Here is a 26005-nt window from a genome sequence, read left to right on the forward strand (position 1 = left end):
TGGATCAGAATAGTTTTGTTAAAACTACTAAACATATCTATTCTTTGGAAGCTGTTTATAGTGTGAGCTTCTTTAAGGTAAATTATACTTTATAATTTATTTCTATGACAAATGAAAGTAACTTCTATAAAAATATTTTAGAAGATAGAGATATAAAATTTACAAAATGGGTTTGGTTGCTGCTTACCAGTGTAATCATCCCTTGAAGATGTTAAAACACGTTGAGAATTTTTGCAGTATATTTTTGGGGAGTTAATGCCTAGATTTTTACAAAATTAGCCATGGGAGCTGTCATTTGCTTCTTTTGCTTACTCTCCATATCACTAACCTTCGCTAATAACAGAGGCCCCAGAGTTCTTTAGGATGCTTTCCTGTACCTATTCCAATCATAGATGAATATAGTTTTCTTTCATCTCACCAAAACGCTGCCATCTTTTACCAGAACTTCAGCTTAATATGCTTTAGCATTGAAAAATACTTATATTTCATGAGAAAGTTTCACAATTCCTCAACATAATGTGAAAGTTCCATGGTCCTAGAAGACTGACATGTAGCAAAGGACAGGGTCAATTTTGTGTCCAATGACCAATTATAAAATAAAGAAAAAAAGAAGAAGAAAGGAAGGAAGTGGGGGATGGATGGAGGGGGAAGGAAGGAAGGAAGGAAGGAAGGAAGGAAGGAAGGAAGGAGGAAAAGACCTCACCACACAAGCTTAAAGCTAAGACTGTTTTATTCCCATCTGGAAGTGATTGACACATGAAATTCTTTCACAGAACCTAATGAAAGCCCTCAGCTCCACCTAATCCTCATCAAACATTCTCAAACCCTGGATTATTCAAGTTTAAATAACATCTGTGGTGGACAATGAACTCTAGCAGTCTAGTCAAAATCTAAACTAAATCATGGCATGAGAGATATATACAAAATAAAATGAATGTGACATGCATTCACATATGTAGATACAAATACCTATGAAAAGAGCTAGAAGTATGTTTCTAATGATTTTTTGAGGTCATAGAATTCAGCGTTTTTATTAATTATCTTTTCTTTATTTTTTATTTTCTCTAATGTTGTTACTTTCATAATGAAAACTAGAACTTACAACTTAAAACAGGTGTTACTGAGTAAGAAAGAAGATAATGCAATAATGATAATGTTCTGGTTTGGGATTTCTTTTTTCAGCCTAGTTTTGCCTCAGAAAGCTTTCAAATTATGAACAACTTCTTTACCTTCCATGATATAAAATGAGGTAAAGTACTAGGAGTTTGAAGAGTGTATTTCCTCTTCAAAAAGGAAATATGGGCTGTCCAATCTAGATGGTCCTGGAAACAACTGTATGCTGTTTTGGAGTCATTTTAGGATTTTGCTGTTTTTACAGCCTAGAAATTCGCTTTTCCTATATTTTCTAAATGGCTGTGCTAAAGGTTACAGGAATTTTAACTGGATAGACATATGTTACCCATCTTAGTTATTGTTTGGAAAATGATATTTTTCAAAGCAAAGAGTTCTGAAAATAAGAAGGCAGGGTTATGTCTCCACTTTGGAGATTAAAGAATTCATGCCTTTAACTACTCAGCTGTCATAGCTATTTATGAAAATACACTCTCTTTGTAGCTTCAATTGTTAACAAAATTAACAAGACAAATACATTTTGTGCTTCACCAGTCTTTCTAAATCATCTGTTCAGATTAACAATGAGAATTGAGCAAAAGGGTGAATGACTGCAAAGCTAAAAATAAAATTTAAAACAGCCAAAAAACTTGGGTTTCTGTAGTAAGAAGCCACACATTTTTGTATACCTATTAACCCTTTTATACAAATAGTTCTACAATAAATGTATTTTCTTCAAAATAGTTTGGTATCAATATGACAAATGACATCTGCTTTATTTTTTGGCCAAAATATGTATGGATAGTTTGAGAATGAACCAATTCCTAGAAGTATCAGTGCTTGTCTTGCTAATATAGTCAAAGACATACTATATTTTGTATATTAATTATATTTGTCTTAGGGATCTTCATAGTAATATGAAGCAACTTCATTATTTTTGGAAAATAAATTGAAGCAGAATTTCAAAGAATTTAAATCCAAAGTTATGATAAAGATAAAATGGATTCATTATCAATAACATACCTGAGGCTGAAAGAGCCATGCAACATACATAAAGTTGCCAGATTTCACAAATCAAAATACAGGACACCCAGTTAAATCTGAATTTCAGATAAAGAGTGAATACTTTGTGATTCAAATGGGACATACTTATAAAGCAAATATTCATCATTTACCTGAAATTCAAATATTTACATGAACTGAATATTATCTGAAAAACCCTGAGTATCCAAGGATTCTTCAGTCCGTACTGTCAGTCTACAGAACTCTATATTCTTGGGCTATATTTTGGGGTTGGTTCTAGGAAATTGTTATACTTAAAATTTAGAGCAGTTCAACTCTGTTCATTAACACACATATGAAAGGAATCATCACTAAGATGTGCCAGGCTTATTTTAATTTACTTTAAAAAACAAGTTGTTTTATGCATTCATCTCCTTTTCAAAAATTTATTGTTGTTCCTGATCACAAAATAAACTTCTAATCACAATAGCACAGATTTTATTCACTAGGGTTTAACACCAAAAGGGATAAAATGTGTTGATAACAATGATTTATTTCTTTTAATGAAACAAGCAAAATCGTGTATCTATTATTGCACCCTGCATTAAAAAAATAAAACTTCTCATGTTCCAGGATGTAGGTTATGTCAAAAACAAAAATGTTTTCAAGCGGTTATGTATTCATTTGCCAATATATGAATAGAACATTTTATAGAGTCCATGAATTCTTTATATTCTACCCCAATGTTCTGTTGTTAAGAAGACATTGCTTCATCCTTGAGTGTAAAGATTTAATTTGATAACTCGGATGTTTTATCTTCTGATATTTACAAACTTCACAAAACTATAGTTTTTTTTATTGTTTTTCTTTAGGTTATTTTAGTGGGGTATAAATCTGTAACTATGCTTTTGAAAAGAAAAAGTGATTCACTTTGTTTTACTCACTTATATTCAATTTTATGAGAAATAATATTTCACATAAAGTAAATTCAAGGTATTCAAATAAGAAATAGACCTTTAATGTTATCTTTTTATAAGCAGATTGTGATATTGTCAGGAATATGGGTGCTAGAATTGATGGCCTGGGTTCAGATGCATAAATTGGGGGAAACTATGCAAAATTTTTATGCCACATTTTCTTCATCTGTATGAGAATAACAATATTTTCACATAAGAGAATGGAGATGAGATTTAAGCAAATTAATTCTTGGAAAATGCTTAAAACTGTAAATAGCACTTAAAAGTTCCTACCCTAGTTAAATCACTAGTTTTAGGTCATCACCATATTTTCAATAATTTATACTTGTGATGAACTACTGTAAACACATTAATTATTTGACATATACATAGATTAGACATGATTATATCAAACATGTAAAACGGAACTACCATACTTTTTGATTTTGAAACTCAGTAGTATGCAGATATCCAATCATGTATACAAAATATTTAAAAGGGTTGTCAAAGTGTAGGAGCTTCAAGTTACAACTGTTATGGACTGCAAGCATTTTGTGGAACATAGTCAATTCTTGCTTAACAGGGTCTACTACCTTCCTTTGAACTTAAACATTAAACAGAAATGATGTTAGCACTCTAGATTCAAGAAATGTAATTGTTCTGGACTAAATCCAAATTTAGGTAGTAAAAGGATCTTAGATGTTTTTGGGTAATGATCCCACGATAAAACTTCACATCATAACATAAAAAGATGTTATATAGTTAACTTTTTATAGGATCATAAAAGTCCCATATTTCTTAAACCACATCAAAATTATATCAGCACTGGTTTCAAATTACCTGACATCTAATCACTCTGCTGGAATGATTTTTTTTTTATTTTTTTTAACGTTTATTTATTATTGAGACAGAGAGAGACAGAGCACGAACAGGGGAGGGATAGAGAGAGGGAGACACAGAATCTGAAACAGGCTCCAGGCTCTGAACGGTCAGCAGAGAGCCCGACGCGGGGCTCAAACTCACGGACCACGAGATCATGACCTGAGCCAAAGTGGGCCGCTTAACCAACAGAGCCACCCAGGCACCCCTGGAATGATTTTAAAATTCTTGATGTTTTTAAGCTTACTCACTTTGGGGTGCGTGTGTGTGTGTGTGTGTGTGTCTCATAAATGGGAGAATATGAGCAAAATATTGATATATATATAAACATATGTACATATTAAACATTTCTTCTATGTAATTTTAGCTTATTATTGTTGCTGTTGTCACTGTTATTTTGATTTGCTATCAGGAGATTGTAGGGTGGATATATTTGATGCCCAATGAAACTTCTCAGGCATCCAATATACAAGGACATTACTAGAATCTGATATTTCTACAAATAACTGCATGGCCACTGCCTGGCAGTAGAAAAAAATACATAAAAGGGGATCCATTATGCTATTGACAGTTACTTCTCTTGTCCCAGACCAAACATCATTAGGAACTTCAGAAGATATTGCAAGTTATGTGAAGTATGAACCAAGCATGAACCCTTCACTAAAGGACTCAAAATACTCCATTTCTCCTCATAATCAGCCTTACTGAACCACAACCAGAAGTTCTGGTCTCTAAGATAATCCTGCTCTATCCATACTTTCTAAATCCCCTTGTTTGACTCAGTCCTTCCCTTCACCTTTCCTGAATATCATAAAAACATTTTATTTTACTTTCTTTAAAAAAAAAATAAGTGTTTTCTTTATTCTTGAGAGAGAGATCATGAGCAGGGGAGGGACAAAGCTAGAGAGGGAGGGACACAGAATCCAAAGCAGGCTCTAGGCTCTGAGCTGTCAGCAGACAGTCTGATGTGGGGCTGGAACTCATAAGCCGTGAGGTCATGACCTGAGCTAAGGTTGGCTGCTCACCCCATTTTAGGCGTGGCTTAATTTTTTAAGCCTTTTAAAATAGGCATCCCTACTTTACTAACACTCCAGATCTGTGATTGGCAAAATTCCTTACATACTTAACCCCTTCAAAAATGTTTCTTTTTAAAACAAAATGTTTATTTATTTATTTTGAGAGACAGAGAGCATGCCTGTAAGTGAGAGAGGGGCAGAGAGAGAATCCCAAGCAGGCTCTGTGCTGTCAGCACAGAACCTGATGCAGGGCTTGATCTCATGAACCCCGAGGTCATGATCTGAGCCAAAATCAAGAGTCAGATGCTCAATCAACTGAGCCACCCAGGCACCCTTAAACGAATCTTTTTTTTCTCTTCTTGACAGTAATTGATCTTTGGAGTATACCACCTCCCCCTAGTTTTGTCAAGTAGAGGCTATTCTCTAAATTGTCATTATTATTACCTTTATGGTCCCACATTCCATGTGTAAACATCCATTGCCTCTTCCAATCCATAGTTCTTTCCTTCTTCAAAAACTCCAGATTTATATACTACCTAAATTTTGATTTAATCCAGAGCAAATACATTTCTTGAATCTAGAAAGCTAACATCATGTCTGTTTAATGGTTAAGTTCAAAGAAATGTAGTAAACAATGTTAAAGAAAAATTGACTATGTTCCAATAGATGCTAGCACTCCATAACAGTTTTAACATTGAGCTCATACTCTTTGACAACTCTTTAAAACCTTTTGTATAGGTGATTGGATATCTACATACAAGTGAGTGTATCCTATGAGACATAGTACCACCATGTATTCTGTCATTGCTATTGCCTTCAGGTTTTCTACTTATTTCTCTGCGGTTGATGTGAATTACTGAGCCCTGTTTTCCTCTTCATCTCCACTCCTGTAATTCTTGTAAATCTATCTTCCATGGACATGACAGTAGTATGCTTTTTTTAATGTTTATTTATTTATTTTGAGAAAGAGAGAGAGAGCACGAACAAGGGAGGGGCAGAAAAAGAGGGAAAGAGAGAATCCCAAGCCGTTTCTGTGTTGTCAGCGCAGAGACAGATGCAGGGCCTGATCTCACAAACCATAAGATCATGACCTGAGCTTAAATCAAGAGTCAGTTGCGTAGCTGACTGGCACTCCACCTCAGGTTTCATTTTGAAAATGAATCCCATCAGATGGGATCCCCCTCATTATGTCATCACCAGCTGAACCCTTGTAGTTATATGTGGCCCCATATTCTTTAATTTTACAGTGTAAAATGGTACTATGTTATCAGTTGTCAAAAGCTATTTCTTTTATACTTGCTCTGGAACTCTTCCTTTTTTTTTACTCATAAACACTGTTCCAACAGTTACTGGAAGCACTCAAACATACATGTTTGATCACATACTTCTCCTGTCTCATTTCTCCTCTTCCATTTACTGAGAAAGCATTTCACATGAAAAAGTGCTGAGATTGTCTTTCCTTCCAATGACATTTAAAATGACCTAATCCGGCTTCCACCATTCTTTCTAGAGTTCTTGCCAAGGTTGGATACAATTTTCATTGCCCAAATCAAGGTGGTTGCCTCCTTTTCATTTTAAGCTACTGCTTAAGACTGTTTAATGCAATCGATTTCCTTGAAATAATTCTTGATGTTCTTCAATGGATGCTACTTCTCCATATCCTGTAATTCTCAAAATTCTTTAAAAAATCTTTTAAAATAGTTTTTAAATAGACTGAATATAACAGGAAACATCCCTGGATCCATTTTTGTTTACCTTGCTTTTCTTTTTCTATCTACATTCTTTCCCTACATCATTTCATCTACATTTAACTTCAACCCATGTATTGTGACTTTCAAATATATATCTTTACTTCTAATGTCCCTGGATATGCAAAACTTACTGCATAATTATTATAGTTGGATGTCTAGGTAATCACAAAATAAATGGCAACAATTCTTGAATTCATCCACCAAAGTTAAGCCTTTATCAATTTTTTGCCATTTCATCTATGTGCCCTAGCTAAATTCTATGATTTCTCTTCATCTTTAATGCTATCACCCTAATGCAAAGGACTTTGTTTGTCTTGCAGAAGACCATAATTAATGTCAGAAACAGTATATGGTACATGATAGTTATTATGTAAATATTTCAAGTAAGAAGAGAGAAGTTCCACAGGTGTCTTTAGAGCTGTTCTTTTCTTAGAAATAAGAAAAATTAAGGAATTGAAACTTTTCAATCTTTTGTTGATATGTATAAAATTGCAAGAAATAAGCATGGGTGAATTTTTTAAAAGTGTTTTTTGGTAATAATAGGTCAAAAAGTTATACTGTCCAAGGTTTTGTAAAACAATCCAGTTTTGAAGTAAGAAATCCAGGCTTTTCTATCACTTCTGCAATTTTCAGTGTGTTGTTTTTCTCATTATTATGACTATCATAATTCCCGACATCACATCCTTATGTAATAATGATCCAAACAAGAAGGAAAAAGTGATGCAATACTCTTTGTTCTTGCACTACTCTAATTAGAAGAGCCCATTGGTCTGTGATATCTGAATGATTACTCCTTGACATAAATACCTTTGACCCAGGGATGCTTACCAACCTCTTCCTACTTACCTCCCCTCAGTTCTCTCAATCCTTAACTTAAATGTTAAACACCCCATGTGTATTACTTGATTAATGAGTCTCATGACACACTGTGACAAATTTAAGAAAACAACTTTTGGGCAGGGATTCCTATGACTGTCAGTTAGATTTCATACACAACCAGTTGGTTGAACTTATATTGTATGTAGCATCTGTCTAACAAATAAACCCTTTTGCTTCTGTAATTCTGCTGCTGCTCCAATTAACTTGTAAGCACCAACATTTACCTGGTGAAGCCCTCTTCCCCAATGGTGTGAGCGCTAGTAAACTGCGATCTCTTATATTTGGTGTTGGTCATGGTATTAGTATAGCCATCTTTCCATGGGTAGGAAACAGTGGAGCTGAAGATTTGGTGCCTCTAGGGTCGATAGAAATAAATGTTCTCATTTTTTTCACCCTGTAATCAAGAAGAACAATTCTACTTCGAAGGTCCTCACTAGCTTCTACTTATTTTTTCATTGGTTATATCAAATCTTCACTCTTTGCCAATAACTGGCAAAGGGAAACAAATTGCCAGGACTAGCTTAGTTTGGCCATGATTAATCATTTAGGGATGATCAACTGGAAGGAAAAGGGAAAAAAAAAAAATTCTGCTGACTAAGTCACCAGCAATGTTTGATACAATTGCCATCGAATGAGGATTGCCAAAATAAGCAAATAAAAATACAGGATGACCAGTTAAATTTGAATTTCAGATCAGCACCAAATAATTGTTTAATAAAAGATGTAAATAGAATTATCTAGGACAATTATGTGAACATATAATTGTACAAAAATTTATTCATTGTTGATCTGAAATCCAAGTTTAACTGGATTTTCTGTATTTTTTCCCGACAATCCTACATTTAACCAAACTGGGAAGAAGCAAATATTTTTTTTTTATTCTTGAATCTCAAATGATCTTTCAAATCCCTTTCATTCCATAAAACATTTGTCACCCAGATAAGCCAAAGGATAATATTGACACTAAATCTAGGGCTTCTTCTTCTACCCCCTTTTCAAGCATTTTCTCTGTTTCTGTTATTTTGTATGCAGGTTTTTTTTTTTTCCTATCAAAAGCAGTGTGGTGTTGAGAAAAGAGTTTAGGAACTAATTTCAGAGCTAGAACTAATTTCAAACTCGGTTGAACTGTTATCTGTGTAACCAGGGCTATGCTACTGCTTAAAATGCATTTGAGTTGATATGAGATTAAAGTAGTTTAAGATAATTTTAGAAGATATAGGGATATATTATATCATTATTATGTAATAAATAAGTACCAAGGAACCTTACATTCTGAAGCTTGATAATCTGAGTTCATTTTGCCACAGTATAGTGTTCTCCTCTATTCACAAGAAGTATGTAGAAGCTTCGTGGAAAAACAATATATTTTTTTTAATTTTTAATGTTTATTTATTTTTGAGAGAGAGACAAAGTATGAGCAGGGGAGGGACAGAGACAGAGACACAGAATCTGAAGCAGGTTTCAGGCTCTGAGCTGCCAGCACAGAGCCCAACGCGGGGCTTGAACTCACGAACTGAGAGATCATGACCTGAGCCAAAGTTGGATGCTTAACCAACTGAGCCACCCAGGCATCCCAAATGATATCATTAATATAGTCACTGAGGAAGTTTCAGACCTCATGGTAGTTTCCACGTGGCCACATTGCCCTCCATTTCATCAGCTCTTGAAACACACAAATTTCAGAGAGTTCTGTGCTCTGCTTCTGCACTGATATTCTACCACCTGGTTTCCAGGAAATAATACAACCATTTAATCGTTACAAGGAGAATCATGTGACCAAATTCATATTGCTGTAGAATTTCTAACAAAAACAAAAGGACACCAAAATTTTCAGATGTTTCTAATTCCATGCTGTAATATTTTGTAACAAGGCAAGCTTCACAAGGCTGATTGGCACTCCAGCTAATTTAATAAATCTATGCTTTTAGAATATGAAATCTAAATTTATCCCCAACACAAACACAAATGAATATTCTTTTATATCAAGGAACTCTTACAGATGACTGCCAAAGGCAGTAGTATTTTGCTAAGTTTATGTTACCACAGCAGTGCATTGGAAAAGTGAGATCATCTTCTACGATTCACCCCATCTGGGGATAGACTACTTTAAACTTTATAATTTTTAAAGAAAAAAAAAGTGAAGAGAGAGGGGGAAAGGAGGGAGATCCTCCTTCTTGAATCATGAGAAAATTTGCTCTAAGAGTTGGGTGATTTAGTTTCAAAAATAACATTTTGAAGAAGCAATAAACATTTAAGACAAAGGAAATATAGCTCGGTTTTCATCTAGTCATCTAGAAAACATTAGTTGACATTTGTAGTTCTATATTCCTTGAGACTTTCTGATTTATTTTTGTTTGTTTTTTTTTTAATTATGTGGTTAAAAACTCTCCTAAACTTTCACATACTTTTATCTTACACACACAGCTAAGGGCTAGTCTATATTAGCCATTAAAAGAGTATAACGGGCCAAGCACAGAGGATTTTAGGACAGGGATACTACTTGGTATGATACTACAATGGTGGATACATGTCATTGTAAGTTTGTCAAAACCTACAGGATATATAGCACCAAGGGTGAACTTTGGTGCTAACGATGTGTCAGTATAGGTTCACGGACTATAAAAAATGTACCAGTCTGATGAAGGAGGTTGATAAGTGAGGGGGTTATGCATGTGTGGGGCAGGGGGCATATGAGAATCTCTGTACCTCCTGCTCATTTTTTGCTGTGAACCAAAAACATCTCTAAAAGACAAAGGCTATTAAAAAATGATGAGTGGATAATACAGCAATTTTTTGTCTTAAGTCACTTGCTTCAATTATAACTATAGATATAACTTTTGCATATTTGATATATGACTCTTATAATCCAAACTGTTATATTGATATTAAAAATGTAGCAATCTTAATTTTTTCTCAAACATTTGCGTTGAATATATTTGTAGATTGACTCATAGACATCACAAAATAAAGCGCATACTTCAACTTTGAAGCAATAGATCTTTTAAAAAATTTCTTAAAATGTTATTTTAGAGATAGAAAGGGCCACAAGTGGGAGAGAAGGGCAGAAAGAGAGAGAGAGAGAGAGAGAGAGAGAGAGAGAGAGAGAGATATTAATCAGGTTCCATGCTCAGTGCAAGTTCAATACAGAGCTCAATCCCACAACCCTAGGATCTCAACCTGAGCCAAAATTAAGAGTTGGATGCTCAACTGACTGAGCCAACCAGGCGTGCCTGAAACAAAAGATCTTTTGAAAATAAATTAGCAGTAGTGGGTAGGACAGCACTCAACCTTTATAGAATATCAATTATAAAATAAAATGAGTTCATTTTTAGAAGACATAAAAATATCATTTGTATTTTGCTTCTAAAATATTATTTCCAAGAAAATTTTTTTAAAATTGAAATTTCAATTAGGGTAAATTCTCATAAGGCATACTATTCCATGAATATAAACACCGTGTAAATATAATGCTAGTCTGCCATTATTTTTCTATTCAAAACCAATAAAATGAGTTGGGGGTCACTCCCTTTCAAAAAAGAATGAAAATCCAAAACACTAATTTACTTTCTTACTTATTTTTCTAATTCAAGATTAGTAAAAATGACCCTCTGCCTTCATTAAAATTGGCTTATTTAAATAAGTATTGCAATTAAATTCTAACCAGTGAATGTCAATTACTTGCAGATTAGGAATGAATTTATTTAGATCACTAGGGAAATTGATCTTGTATGTCTTCTCAAACACGATAAGATTTTCAACATCTATTTCATTTAGATCAGATGAAGGTATGGCCAAGCACATTCCCTTTACTAATTTTCTTTCTTAGCCTGGAAAATCATGTTATATTTGTGGGCCAGGTGTTTTAATATATTTTCATATATATGTACTGCTTTAGTAGTCTAAGCATAAATTAAAACATAATCACATTTCTTGACACTTCTTTACAACAACTTCCTGATAATGCTTTATCTTTAGAGAGTACGATGATATTAAGAGTTGGTTCATTTATGGTTTAATAGAATTTTTTTGAAAATAGCTTTAAAATTATTTTAATGAGTTGATACTTTCATGAGGTGGTTACAAATAGAATATTTCCTTAACGCAAACAAAAAAAAAAAGTTCAAAATACGATTTTTTAAAGCTAACTATTTCCAGAAAAAAATGCCTTAGTACGTGTTATGAAAATTGTATTAGTGAACAAAACACATTTTTTCCTGCTGTTATAAATTGCTCACTTTATAAAAGATTAATATTTAGGGAGTTTTAGAAGAGTAAAAGAAACAGGAGAAAATAACAAAGAGTGGGATGGAAAATGAGATTCAAAAAAACACTAAAAAAATAAACTAGCTCACTTGAGGAATGGTACTTCAATTGAGAAAATATTTTCCATGATAATTTGGTCGTTTTAAATTCTGTATGCCAGTATCTACTAGCTATAATGTTTTTAGTTGTCTCTGTGGATATGATTTGTTATATAAGGTGTGTTTCCTGCAAGTAACTAAAAATCTAAAGGCAAAATAGCTAAATAATAAAGGGGTTTATTATCTCACATAATAAGTTGTGCTGGCAAAATCACATCCCAATCACATTACTAAGAATCCATGTTCTTTCCATCTTTCAATTCTCTCAACCTTAGCAGGTTTGTTAGTTGACCTGTTGGTCCCTCAATTTCTACAGCAGCTGTAAGTACCACAACCATTTGCACTATTGCTTGCATGCAACAAACAAACAAACAAAACACTCTTTTTGTTTATTTTTCTTAAAAGGAAAAATATGTCTCCTATTTTTCCAGAACGTTTCTCCAAAGCCTCACTGATAGAAATTGTGTTTGTATGAGCTAACTGATGTAATCATTGAAAAGGGAGATTAGCATTATCATCATTGCTTTAGATTAGTTAGGATTCACTTCAAGGTTAGGGCTTGGGATAACATTTTTGTGAGGTATGCAAAAAATCGTGGACACATAAAACAAATCAGAGGGCAATTACTAAGGGAGAGAGAGAAACTGACGTTGGATAATCAACACAAGAGTCTACTGCTGTGCAAGTGTAATCATGCCATTAATCAAAAGCACTAAGAAAGGAAAGAGTTAAGATGGCAGAGAAATAGGGGGACCCTGGGCTTTTCTTGTCCCACAAACACAGCTGTATTGAGGTCAGATTACTTGGAACACCCAGGAACTCTATCTGTGGAGTGGCAGAAGAATCTCCACAGTTGGAAGGAGAAGCTTGGCAGGTGTGAGTTGCATGAATGTGAACTTGGAGAGAGAAAATGGTGGTGCCTCGGAGAGGAGGCGACTCTTTCTGTGGAGAGACAAAACGGAGAGAAAGACAGGGGTTGAGATTGTGTGGCATTGAGTTAGCACAAAAGGAAAACTTCTTTGGACCATGGGCTGGGAAGTGAGAAGTGCTGAGTGTCCCAGTTCTTTTATTGCAAACAGCTTTCAGAGCTTAAACTCTGAGGTTTTGGAAGTGGGCAACTTTCTCCAGAGTGGAGCCAGGGCATGTGTTGCTAGTGGGGAAGGAACTGGCCCTGTGTGCATTGTGTGGTATAATGATCTCTGGGGCACACTGGGAGAGAACAGTCCCCTTCCTAGAGTACTTTTTGAAGAGGGTTTATTATCCCCCAACGACAAAAGACGCTGCAAGTGCCAGCCAAAGTCCTTTCATCAGCAGAGTGGAGAGGCTCTACTCTGGAGGAAGGGAGAAGACCCGTGCAGTGCTGCGTCCTTTTAGATTTTGGCTTTTGATCCCAGCCATGTGCCATAGAAAAAACATAGGAATGTCGTGGCATAGAGCAGGTGACTGGCCTTGCTATTCTGTGAGGGCTGCCTGAAGAGCAGGGCTTGAGATCTGCTGTCCAGGGAGGAGTGATTGGGGTGGCACCATTTCCTCCCCAACACCAGCACAGTGGGACTTCAGAGAGCAACACGGTGGCTCCCAGTGGAGGTGGGACATGCTTGCAACCTCACCCCCCCATGCCTGGCAACTGCTTATTTACTGGGGCAAGACTGACTCTAAGGCAACACAGCCAGCCTGTCCTCCAGACCAGCACAGCCAGCAACCCCATGCACCAACAGACAACTCTTTCTTTTTTTCTTCCTTCTTTTGGAATCAGACTCATAGGTTGTTGTTTGTTCTTTATCATTCCCTTTTCTTTTCCTTTCTTTATTTTTTTATCAGGCTTTTAAATTCTTTTTTTCTGCTTTTTTTTTTTTTCTTTTTTTCCCCCTCTCTTTTTCTTTGGATTCAGCCTTATAGTTTTTTGATTCTGCTTCATTTCCTTTGTTCCCATTCTTTCTCTTTTTGGGAGATTAGGCTTTCCCCCACCCTTTTTTCCAGGGTTACTTAAACATATAGAAGCACACTTAGTTAAATGTCCAAACACTACACCACTGCAAGCACTGACCAATGGGAATGAGCAGCCAAAATGCAACAGCAGAGTGCACACAGAAATTCTTCCCTGTAGTGCCAGGCCCTGAACCATGTATGACCCCCGTTTCATATAGCAGTACTCTCAGGTACAGGAAACATAATAAGCTTTTAAAACACACAAAAGACAGAAACTTAGCCAAAATGACAAGACAGAGGAAATCTCCCCAAAAGAAAGGTCAAGAAGATATCACAGCCAGGGGCTTACTCAAAACAGATGTAAGTAATATATCTGAAGAAGAATTTAGAACAAAAATCATAAGACTACTAACCGGGCTTGGAAAAAGCATAGAAGACACAAAAGAAACACTTGCTGCAGAGATCAAGGACCTAAGGACTAGTCAGGATGAAATGAAAATGATATAACTGAGGTGCGAACCAAGCTGAATACAGTGACAAAGAGGGTTGAGAAAACAGAGAAGAGAAGAGAAGATAAAATAAGATAAAATTAGAGAAAATAGAAGATGGAAGAAATAGAAGATTGGGGCACCTGGGTGGCTCAGTGGGTTGAGCGTTCTACTTGGGCTCAGGTCATGATCTCAATGTTTGTGAGTTCGAGCCCCGCGTCGGTCTCTGTGCTGACAGCTCAGAGCCTGGAGCCGGCTTTGGATTCTGTGTCTCCCTCTCCCTCTGCCCCTCCCCCACTCACACTCTGTCTCTGTCTCTCTCTCTCTCAAAAATGAATAAACTTAAAAAAATTGTTTAAAAAGAAATAGATGATAAAATTAAGAAATAGAAGATAAAAGGTGAGTAAAAGATAAGAAGATAAAATTAAGAAAAATAATGAAAATGAGGGGCACCTGGGTAGCTCAGTTGGTTGGGTAGCCAACTTCAGCTCATGTCATGATCTCATGGTCTGTAAGTCAGTTAGTTTGAGCCCTGCATTGGGCTCTGTGCTGACAGCTTGGAGCCTGGAGCCTGCTTCGATTTCTGTGTCTCCTTCTCTCTCTGAACCTCCCCCGCTCACATTCTGTCTCGGTCTCTGTCTCTCTCTCAAAAATAAATAAACACTAAAAATTTTTTAAAAGAAAAATAATTAAAATGAAAATGAAAAAGAGGAAATGAAAATTACTAGATCACAAGGGAGACTTAGAGAACTAAGTGATTCAAAACAAAACAATTTCTCTATCATAGGGGTTCTAGAATAAGAGGAGATGGGACAAGGGACAGGTTTATTTGAACAAATTATAGCTGAAAATTTCCCTAATCTGGAGAAGAAAATGGGCATATGATTCAAAGAGGCACAGAGAACTCCTTTCAAAATCTACGAAAACAGGTCAACACCAGGATATACCACAGTGAAACTTGCAAAATACAAAGATAAAGAAAGAATTCTGAAAGCAGCTGGGTATAAAAGGTCCTTAACTTACAAGGGTAGACACATAAGGGTAGTAGCAGACCTGTACACTGAAACTTGGCAGGCCAGAAGGGAGTGGCAGGAAACATTCAATGTGCTGAATGGGGAAAATACGCAGCCAAGAATTATCTCTCCAGTAAGGTTGTCATTAAGAATAAGAGAGACAGGGGCGCCTGGGTGGCGCAGTCGGTTAAGCGTCCGACTTCAGCCAGGTCACGATCTCGCGGTCCGTGAGTTCGAGCCCCGCGTCAGGCTCTGGGCTGATGGCTCAGAGCCTGGATCCTGTTTCCGATTCTGTATCTCCCTCTCTCTCTGCCCCTCCCCCGTTCATGCTCTGTCTCTCTCTGTCCCAAAAATAAATAAACGTTGAAAAAAAAAATTAAAAAAAAAAAAAAAGAATAAGAGAGATAAAAAGTATCCCAGACAAACGAAAACTAAAGGAGTTTATGACCACTAAACCAGCTCTGCAAGAAATTTTAAGGGGGGGCTTTCTGACTGGAGGGAAAACAAAAACAAACAAAACAAAACAAAAAAACAAAAAAATAAACAAAGCAACAAAGACTACAAAGGACCAAAGAATATCATCAGAAACACCAACTCTACAGGTTAGACAATGGCACTAAATTCATATCTATTAATAATCACACTGAACATAAATTGACCAAATGCTCTAATCAAAAGACACATGGTATCACAATTGAATAAAAAATCAAGATCCATATGCTGGCTACAAAAGACTCATTTTAGATCTAAAGGCACCTGGAAATTGAAAGTGAGGGGATGGAGAACCATCTATCATGCTAATGAAGGTCAAAAGGAAGCTGAAGTAGCCATACTTACATCAGACAAGCTACATTTTAAAACAAAGACTGTGACAAGAGATGAAAAGGGCATTGTATCATAATTAAGGGGTCTATCCACAAGATCTAACGATTATAAATATTTATGCCCCCAACTTGATGCACTCAGATATATAAAGCAGTTAATAACAAACATAAAGAAACTTGTTGATAATAATAGCATAATAGTGGGAGACTTTAATACCCCACTTAAGGCAATGGACAGATCATCTAAGCAGAAAATCAACAACAACAACAAAAAAATGGCTTTGAATGACATATTGGATGACAGATATATTCATAACATTTAATCCTAAGGCGGCAGAATACACATTCTTCTCGAGTGCACATGGAACATTCTCCAGAGTAGATCACATACTGGATCACAAATCAGCCCTCAGCAGGTACAAAAATGTTAAGATCCTACCATGCATATTTTCAGATCACAATGCTCTGAAACTTGAAATCAACCGCAAGAAAAAATTTGGAAAACCCTCAAATATATGGAGGTTAAAAAATATCCTACTAAAGAATGAATGTGTTAAAGAGGAAATTAAAGAAGAAATTTAAAAATACATGGAAGCAAGTAAAAATGACAATACAATAGTCCAAACAAACCCTTTGGGATGCAGCAAAGGTGGTCCTAAGAGGAAAGTACTTTGCAATTCAGGCCTATCTTAAGAACCCCGAAAGTTTCCAAATGTGCAGCCTAAACGTACACCTAAAAGATCTAGAAAAGGAAGAGCAAACTAAAGCCTAAAGCCAGCAGAATAATGGGAATAATAAAGATTAGAGCAAAAATAAATAATATAGAAACAAGGAAACAAACAAAACAGTAGAATAGACAAAATAAACTAAAAGATGTTTTGTTTAAAGAATAAACAAAATTGATAACCCCTAGTCAGACCCCTCAAAAGAAAAGATAGAGAACTCAAATAGATAAAATAATGAACAGAAGAGGAGAGATCACAAAAACCATGAGATAGGAATAAACCTAACCAAAGAGGTAAAAGATCCATACTCTAAAAACTGTCCAAAGCTTATGAAAGAAAATGAAGATGGCACAAAGAAATGGAGAAGCATTTATGCTCATGGATTAGAAGAACACTGTTAAAATGACCATACTACTCAAAGCAATCTACACAGTCAGTGCAATCCCTATCCAAATAACACCAGTATTCTTCACAGAGCTAGAACTAACAATCCTAAAATTTGTATGGACCCAGAAAAGATCCAAATAGCCAAGGTAATGTTGAAAAAGAAAACCAAATCTGGGGGTGTCACAATTCAGGACTCAAGCTATATTACAAAGTTGTACTCATCAAGACAGTATGGTCCTGGCACAAAAACAGACACATAGATCTGTGGAACAGAATAGAGAACCCAGAAATGTACCCACAAATGTATGGCCAACGGATCTTTGACAAAGAAGGAAACAATACCCAATGGAAAAAAGAAAGTCTCTTCAGCAAATGGTGCTGGGAAAAATGGACACAACTTGCAGAAGAATGAACCTGGACAACTTTCTTACACCGTACACAAAAATAAACCCAAAATAGATGAAAGACCTAAATGTGAGACAAGAAACCGTCAAACTCCTAGAGGGGAAAACAGGTAGCAACATTTTTGACCTCGGTCACAGAAACTTCTTACTAGACGTATCTCCAGAGACAAGGGAAACAAAAACAAAAATGAATTATTGGGACCTTATCAAGATAAAAAGCTTCTGCACAGCAAAAGAAACAATCAACAAAACTAAAAGGCAACTGAAGGGATGGGAGAAGATGTTTTCAAATGACATATCTGATAAAGGGTTAGTGTCCAAAATCTATAAAGAAGTTACCAAACTCAACACCCAAAAAACAACCCAGTTAATAAATGGTTAAAAGACATGAATAGACACGTTTCTAGTAACAAACTATAGAAATGACCCCTGAAAGTATAGTCTTTGGCACTTTTCTACAGAATACATCCAGATGGCTAACAGACACATGGAAATTTGTTCACCATCATTCATCATCAGGGATATACAAATCAAAACTACAATGACATACCTTCTACCTCACACCTGTCAGAAAGGCTAAAATGAACAATACAGGAAACAACAGATGTTGGTGAGGATATGAAGAAAGGGGAACAGTGATGCACTGTTGGTGGGAATGCAAACTGGTGCAGCCACTCTAGAAAACAGTATGGAGGTTCCTCAAAAAATTAAAAATAGAATCACCCTACACCTCAGCAATTGCATTGCTAGGTTTTTTTCAAAGGGTACAAAAATGCAGATTCAAAGGGGCACATGCACTGCACTCTTGTGTAAAGGAAGAAATCTAAGATTGATGATATTCCAGCAGCAGCTAAATGTCAAACATAGTTCCCAAACATGAAAGCAGGATTTACCTATTTTAACAATTGGTTTGCTCTGTGTGCCTTGAAAGTACATACATTCTATTCATATTTGAGATAGCTGGTACTAAAATAAAAGTTAAAACGGATTCCAAAATGTGTTAATAGAAGTAACAACAGCAATCCAGCAGTTTCCAGTAGTAACTGTCAAAATAATAATAATAATAATAATAATAATAATAGGGGCAAGTCTATCATTACAGGCCAGGGTTTAACACATAGTTTTTTTAGGGTTTTCTAAATGTAAATTTGCAGATCTCACACCGTAGACCTTTCTCAAGATTAAAATTTCATAAGGAAATTATTCTGGTGAAATAATAACTATGATAATAATTAATTGATTGCTTAATATGAGCCAGAGACCCAGTTAAGTATAAATGTATCATTATTTCACTTACTTCTCACAATACTCTTGTAAGGTAAGAGGCTTACTTTCCTTATTTTAGAGGATAAAAACGGTAAAATTTAGAAAGAATGAGTTTTGGCAAAATCAGAGAGAAATTGTGGAGCAGGAGTCAGAGCCCAAGTCTGAAGAACCAAAGGCCCTAGATCTCACTATCTTCAGATTTTTGTTTTCTAAAAGATGGGATTTCTCATGTTCTCATCAGATACACCCAAGACTTCTTAGTTTCTAGGAAAAAAAGACAGATTACCAGCAGGTCTGGCTTCACTTCTACTTACCTCTTTTTCTCCAACAACTGTGACTGATTACCCAAAGCTTGCTGATGCATAATATCCTTTCCAACAAAGTGTTTCTCCCATATTTGGAAGTAATATTTCAAATACAAACACAGATGGTTCAATTTATTAAGTGCTAGCTATTTGGCATGTGTGTAGATTGTAATTTTATCATTTAAGTAGGTGAGTATCAGTACCCTTTTTTGATAGAAAAGTGAAAAAAACAAGACTCATTTGTATTCTGCTGCCCAAGATTACATAGCCTCATTCAACATTATTTAAAAATAGTCTTGAAGGTCCATCTAGCTCTGGGCTAGTTTGTAAAATTTCATTTTCTGCACAAGAGGCCTTGTTTCCTGTTCCCTTGGAAGGATGTAGGCGATCAGTCTATAGGCTTTTCCTACCTCTTTCCGCTCAGCCGTGTTTCTTCTCTTTCACTAATAGTCCTCAAATATTTCACACACAGGGGGACCTGGTGGCTCAGTCGGTTAAGCATCTGACTAGGTCATGATCTCACAGTTCGTGAGTTTGAGCCCCACATCTTTCTCCGTGCTGACAGTGTGGAGCCAGCTTGGGATTCTCTCTCTCCTCTCTCTGCCCTGTTGTGTCTCCCTCTCAAAATGAATAAATAAACTTTAAAAAATTCACACATAGGCAAAATTGAAATATGTAAGATGTTTTTCTTCATATAAAAAAAAACATTTAGTTGGAAAAAAATACATATAGTTGTAGTTGAAGAGTATGTGCACCTAGAAATGCAACCTGGTTCAGGAAAGAAAAGTAATGGTGAATTTCTCTGAGGACTCGTCTCACAACCATCCTGTATTCTTCTGTGGGGATACACAGCAGCAGAAGCACTGTTGTGCTTTACTTTGCTTTTTAAACAATTTCAAATGCATTGAAATTGAAAACAATAAATTTAAACTCACATAATAACAAGTAGGGTTGTTTCATATCATTGAGTTTTAATGGTATTAAAATAACTGTTTAGGTTGACAATGCCCTTGACAAAGTACAAGAGTAATTTTGACATAAGGACACATTGATAATGACTCATTCTATCAGTTAAGTCTGTAATTTCTCTTGATCACCAATGGGCAGTTCATTAAATTAAATGATGCTGTAGAAAAATGAAGCTGTTGATAAGATGAAATGTTCTAAAACAGCATCTTGGTCTAATATTTTCAGTGCAAAGTTCTTATTTTTGTGTATAAATAACCCAAGAACTCCAAGAGGGGGAATATAATCTTTACCTCCATTATTTGGATACTGATTTTATATAAGACTCATTATATAAATCATTGTTTCACTCTATGCTAACTAACTTGGATGTAAATTTTAAAAAATAAAAATAAGAATCATGATATAGAGGTTTAAATTAAAAAAAAGAAAAAAAAGATTCATTCAGCAATTGAAATTTAATTTTTCATGTGTATATTGAGTGATATTGCTAAAGGAATGTTTATTTTCTGTGTAAATTAAATACCTGCCTATCCAAATTAGCTTTTTTTTAAAATTTTGACCAGGAGTTTAATCCAATATACTCCTTCCTATTAAACAAAGTGTGAGGGCAACTCACTCTTTTTTTTTTCCTTGTTTCTTTTTATTTTCATTATATTAGACAACACAAAAATATTTTACAAAAACTTGTGTCATTTGGTACTTGGAAGTGCTTTCTCTCTATTTCTCGTGGATGTGCTGTAAATGTCTCTTGATGAAAGAAATGTTCTCTATTTCTGTGCCATTAAATTTGGTCACCACTAGTCACCATGTGGCTTTTCAGCACCTAAAAGAGAGCTAGTACAACTAAAGGAAAAATAGTCACATGTGGCTAGTGGCTACTGTATTAGAAAATGCAGGTATGGGGGCTCCTGGGTGGCTCAGTATGTTAAGCATCCAACTTTGGCTCAGGTCATGATCTCTCAGTCAGTGAGTTCGGGACCACATCCGGGTCTGTGCTGAAGGCTTGGGGCCTGGATCCTGCTTGGGATTCTGTGTTTCCTCTCTCTCTCTGCCCCTCTCCTGCATGCACTCTGTCTCTCTCTCAAAAATAAATAAACATTGGGGCGCCTGGGTGGCGCAGTTGGTTAAGCGTCCGACTTCAGCCAGGTCACGATCTCGCAGTCCGTGAGTTCGAGCCCCGCGTCAGGCTCTGGGCTGATGGCTCCGAGCCTGGAGCCTGTTTCCGGTTCTGTGTCTCCCTCTCTCTCTGCCCCTCCCCCGTTCATGCTCTGTCTCTCTCTGTCCCAAAAATAAATAAACGTTGAAAAAAAAATTAAAAAAAAAAATAATAAAATAAATAAATAAACATTAAAAAAAGAAAGAAAATGCAGATATGGACTACAATAAACATACCTTTGACATATATACATATCCTTTATTTACTTCCTTTATGCCCTGAATTATATGTACATATACATGTTTGAGTGTGTGTATACATACGTGTGTGTGTGTGTGTGTGTGTGTGTGTAACCTTGTTTTTTGACTGCTTTCTCTCCATCCTCCAGTATGTCCAGCAATGACTCCAAACTCCTGGTACTGAAATTTACATACCGTATTACACCAGAGTGGATCTGTATGATTAATGGCATATGGTAGAAGTTATGGTCTATCAGTTCTCAGATTGATTTAGACTGTGACTTCCATCTTGAGCTCTTTCTCTCTCCTTCTCTATGTCTCTCTCTCTCTCTCTCTCTCTCTCTCTCTCTGTCTCTCTCTCTGTCTCTCTCTCTCTAACCAGTTGTGAGGAACTGAGACATACCAACTATATTAGATATGAGCTTAGAGATGTCCACCTCCACCCCAGTGTAGTCTGGAGTCGGCTGCGACCAGGCTGACAGCATGATCACAACCTCCTGAGAGACCCAGACCACAAGCCAGAGTCACCCAGCTAAGCAGCTTCCATATTTCCAACTCTCAGAAACTGCGAGACAATAAATGTTTATTGTTTTGAACTGTCAGATTTGGGCACAATTTGTTTGAAGCATAGATAAATACAGCAAGCAACCTGTTAATCTATGTATATTTATTTGGCAACTGTGTTTAATGGATTACTTTTTAATTCTAATATCTTTTATAAGTAATTGCTTTGTATCCTCTAGATAGGCAAATATTTAGTCTTTTAAAAAGGACATCCCCCCACGATACTTATTATTCTTATTTCGTTTTCTTATTATATGTTTCAAGTAAGAACCAATGAATACAGTTAAATAATAGTGAGGACCCTAACAATCCTTTACCTATTACAAATTTCATTATAATTCCTCTAATGTGCCATTATTAAATAAAGTACTAACTGTTGGTATGATAAAACTAGTTTTGTTGTGCTAAATCCAATACCCAATGTAATAAATATATCAAAAATGAATTTGTAATGTTATCAAACATTTTGGCATTCATTGAGATAATGGTTATTTTTAATCCTTTCATTTGTTACATTGAAAGAGCTATGAGACATCTTATGTTGTTGGAAAAAATAATTAAGTTTGTTTCTTGGCAATACAAATACTTGAGTATTTTCTCTTTAAATCAATGGAAGACTATTTTAATTCAGAAGTTATTATTATCACATAATGAAATGATATCAATATTATTTCTAAATATTGAAATAATATTACCTCTAAGCAATATTACTTCTAAAACATCCTGAACCAGTATAATGCTTAGCAGGTGGTATTTTTTGTTTTTGTTTTTGTCTTTGTGGTCTACACAAATAAATTCCATTCTCCCTATAATTAAGGACAAAGTTTTCTATTCTCTCATGCACATATTCTTGTTAAAGCATCAATCACGGTGTTACACTTATACAACATTTCAATAAATGCTTGGACCAGGGAACACGTTATTGAGGAGCTGGACTGCTACTCACGGAGCTGGTTTTTAGGTCCTTCAATTTCACAGTATAGTGGAGAGTATTTTCCATATTGACCATTTAGTTCCATTGTAGATTTTAGACTGCATCATCGGGCAACCATGGATTCAGAATCATAAGTCAACATTTCAAAACTTTCTTAAAATTTGTTCCTTGGGAAATAAGTTTGTTTGCTTATGTGTTTATATTTGAATACAGTAGGCACACAATGTTAAATTAGTTCCAGGTACACAACAGAGTGATCCAAAACTTCAATGTCACGTTAAGTAGTATTTCTTTTTTTTCTAATTTTTTTAACGTTTATTTATTTTTTGAGAGAGAGACAGAGTGTGAGCGGAGGAGGGGCAGAGAAAGAGGGAGACACAGAATCTGAAGCCCGCTCCAGGCTCAGAGCTGTCAGCACAGAGCCCGATGAGGGGCTCAAATTCCCTGAAATGCTAGATCATGACCTGAGCCGAAGTCAGATGCTTAACTGACTGAGTCACCCAGCCTTTAACTAACTTAAAGCCTCTACATTAAGTAGTATTTCTAAGCAGTTTCACAGGTAAGTTGAAGACAGAGGCCAATAAAAGAGTAAAAAGATTGCCATTTTACTATCACAGAAAAGAAAAAACAAGTTCCTATAAACTAATAAATGAATGTCTTTCTCCAAAGCATACTGTATTGAATTAATAATAATAAATGTAGTGGTTCTATAAAATGGGGTAAGAATTAAACCTGCTCACTAACTCATGCATTTTAGGAAAGGAGTTTTCCATCTCCCCTGGTCATTACTTTCCTCATCATGTATTCTTTCTATACTTTCAGCAGAGACTCCCTTGTGTTCAGCCTTCGGCAGTGGCTGGAGTGCTTGTGTTCCTAGGCCATGGATTGTGCTTCTTTCTGCATTTCCACTTTGTTACATGAGCCACGTGAGACAAATATGCAGGTATTGGAGATTAGAAACTATGGTTGCCCAAATCATGCCTATCTACACCATCGGCAGAGTTCATTGTGTAGGTGGTGACTGCCATTGAAACAGACATGTAATAAAACATATCGCTGTCAACCAACTTGAAATTAGCAGAGTCAGCCATTTTGAATGAATAGTTTCCTGAGAAGTATGATAGCCATGCAGAGTAAGAACCTGATGCATATAACTCAGGTTGTAAGAGTTTTCCTCAAATATTAGTAAATTGATACTCATTTCTTGACAATTACTAAGTGTTAATGCCATTTCTTTTTTTATATACGAAATTTATTGTCAAATTGGTTTCCAAACAACACCCAGTGCTCATCCCAACAGATGCCCTTCTCAATGCCCATCACCCACTCTCCCCTCCCTCCCACCCCCCATCAACCCTCAGTTTGTTCTCAGTTTTTTAAGAGTCTCTAATGGTTTGGCTCCCTCCCTAACTTTTTTTTTTTTCTCTTTCCCCTCCCCCATGGTCTTCTGTTAAGTTTCTCAGGATCCACATAAGTAATATTTTGACATTATATTCTATTTAGGATAGAATCCCTTCACAAATAGAGACATTATTAAACTTCCAGGTAGGGAGTGAACTCTAAATATAGTTACTGGCTCCTGGTGAGTTTCAAGCTTACATTTTTGATGTTATAGTCAGCTCAAAATATCACATTCTGTGACATTCCAGACAATTCAGAAGGCAGTTATATTCATGCTTCCCAGGGTGCCTGGGTGGCTCAGTTGGTTGAGCGTCTGACGTCTGCTCAGGTCATGATCTGGCGCTTCATGAGTTCGAGCCTCGCGTCGGGCTCTGTGCTGACAGCTCAGAGCCTGGAGCCTGCTTCCGATTCTGTGTCTCTCTCTCTCTCTCTGACCCTCCCCCGTTCATGTTCTGTCTCTCTCTGTCTCAAAAATAAACGTTTAAAAAAATATATGTATTCGTGCTTCTTTTCTAATTAATGCAAAGTATTTTTATTTTTAATTTGTTGATGATTGAATAATAATTTAAAAAATGCAAGTCTTAATCCTGTCAAATCTTTATCCTCTTCTTCAAATTGTTGAAGTTTGTTTCCTTATAATTTTCATGCAAGGCATAGTTTTAATGAGTTAGTGTTAGTTCACAACTATTTCTCATATAAGGAAAAAAATAAAAACTTCATTTAATCGCCCAAACAGCAATTTTTATAAAAACGTAGAAAGAGATGGGGATGAGGGAGAGTGAGAAGGTAAGAGAAACCCTGCATTTATGTGTGGAATATAATAAACCTATGTGATGGAAACTTTATGTGTCAACTCGACCTGGCCCCGGGGTGCCCAGACATGTGAGTAAACACTATTATGAATGTGTGTCTATGAGAGACCTTATGGATGAACTTAACATTTGAATCCGTAGACTGAGGAAGGGCTGGCTGTCACCCAATCTATTAAAGACCCAAATGGAACAAAAAGCCTAAGAGGCGGCTCCCCTGATCTGATGGCTTTGAACTTGGATATCTGTCTCTTTTGGTCTTCAGAGTCAGACTGGAACATTGGCTTACCTTGAGTCTTGAACCTGCCAGCTTTGAGATGGTGACTTACACCATGGGCTCTCCTGGTTCTCAGATCTTCAGACTCAGACTGAAACTATATCTCACCTCTCCCAGGTCTCCAACTTGCTGACTGCAGATATTAGGACTTCTCAGCTTCCATATCATTTGGGTCAATTCTAAGATATATAGGATAAGTAGGAACCTAGGAAATATAGGTTCTGTCCCTCTGGAGAACCCTCACTAATACAACTTATTTAAATTAATGAAATGTCACTTTATACACACACTTTGATGTGATATGGTAGAAAATATATTTTGCTTTAGTAGTTTTTTTCTTAAAATGGTCCACCCTAAACAC

The 26005-nt window shown here is 36.0% G+C and overlaps 2 pseudogenes; both read right to left on the reverse strand.

Annotated features, from left to right (window-relative positions):
• LOC115513088 overlaps positions 1–26005 on the reverse strand; it is a 178691-nt pseudogene that overhangs the window by 126006 nt on the left and 26680 nt on the right.
• LOC115513261 lies at positions 18086–18169 on the reverse strand (annotated as a pseudogene).

This window comes from Lynx canadensis, chromosome B1 (genome assembly GCF_007474595.2).
Source record: "Lynx canadensis isolate LIC74 chromosome B1, mLynCan4.pri.v2, whole genome shotgun sequence".
Classification (NCBI taxonomy): Eukaryota; Metazoa; Chordata; class Mammalia; order Carnivora; family Felidae; genus Lynx; species Lynx canadensis.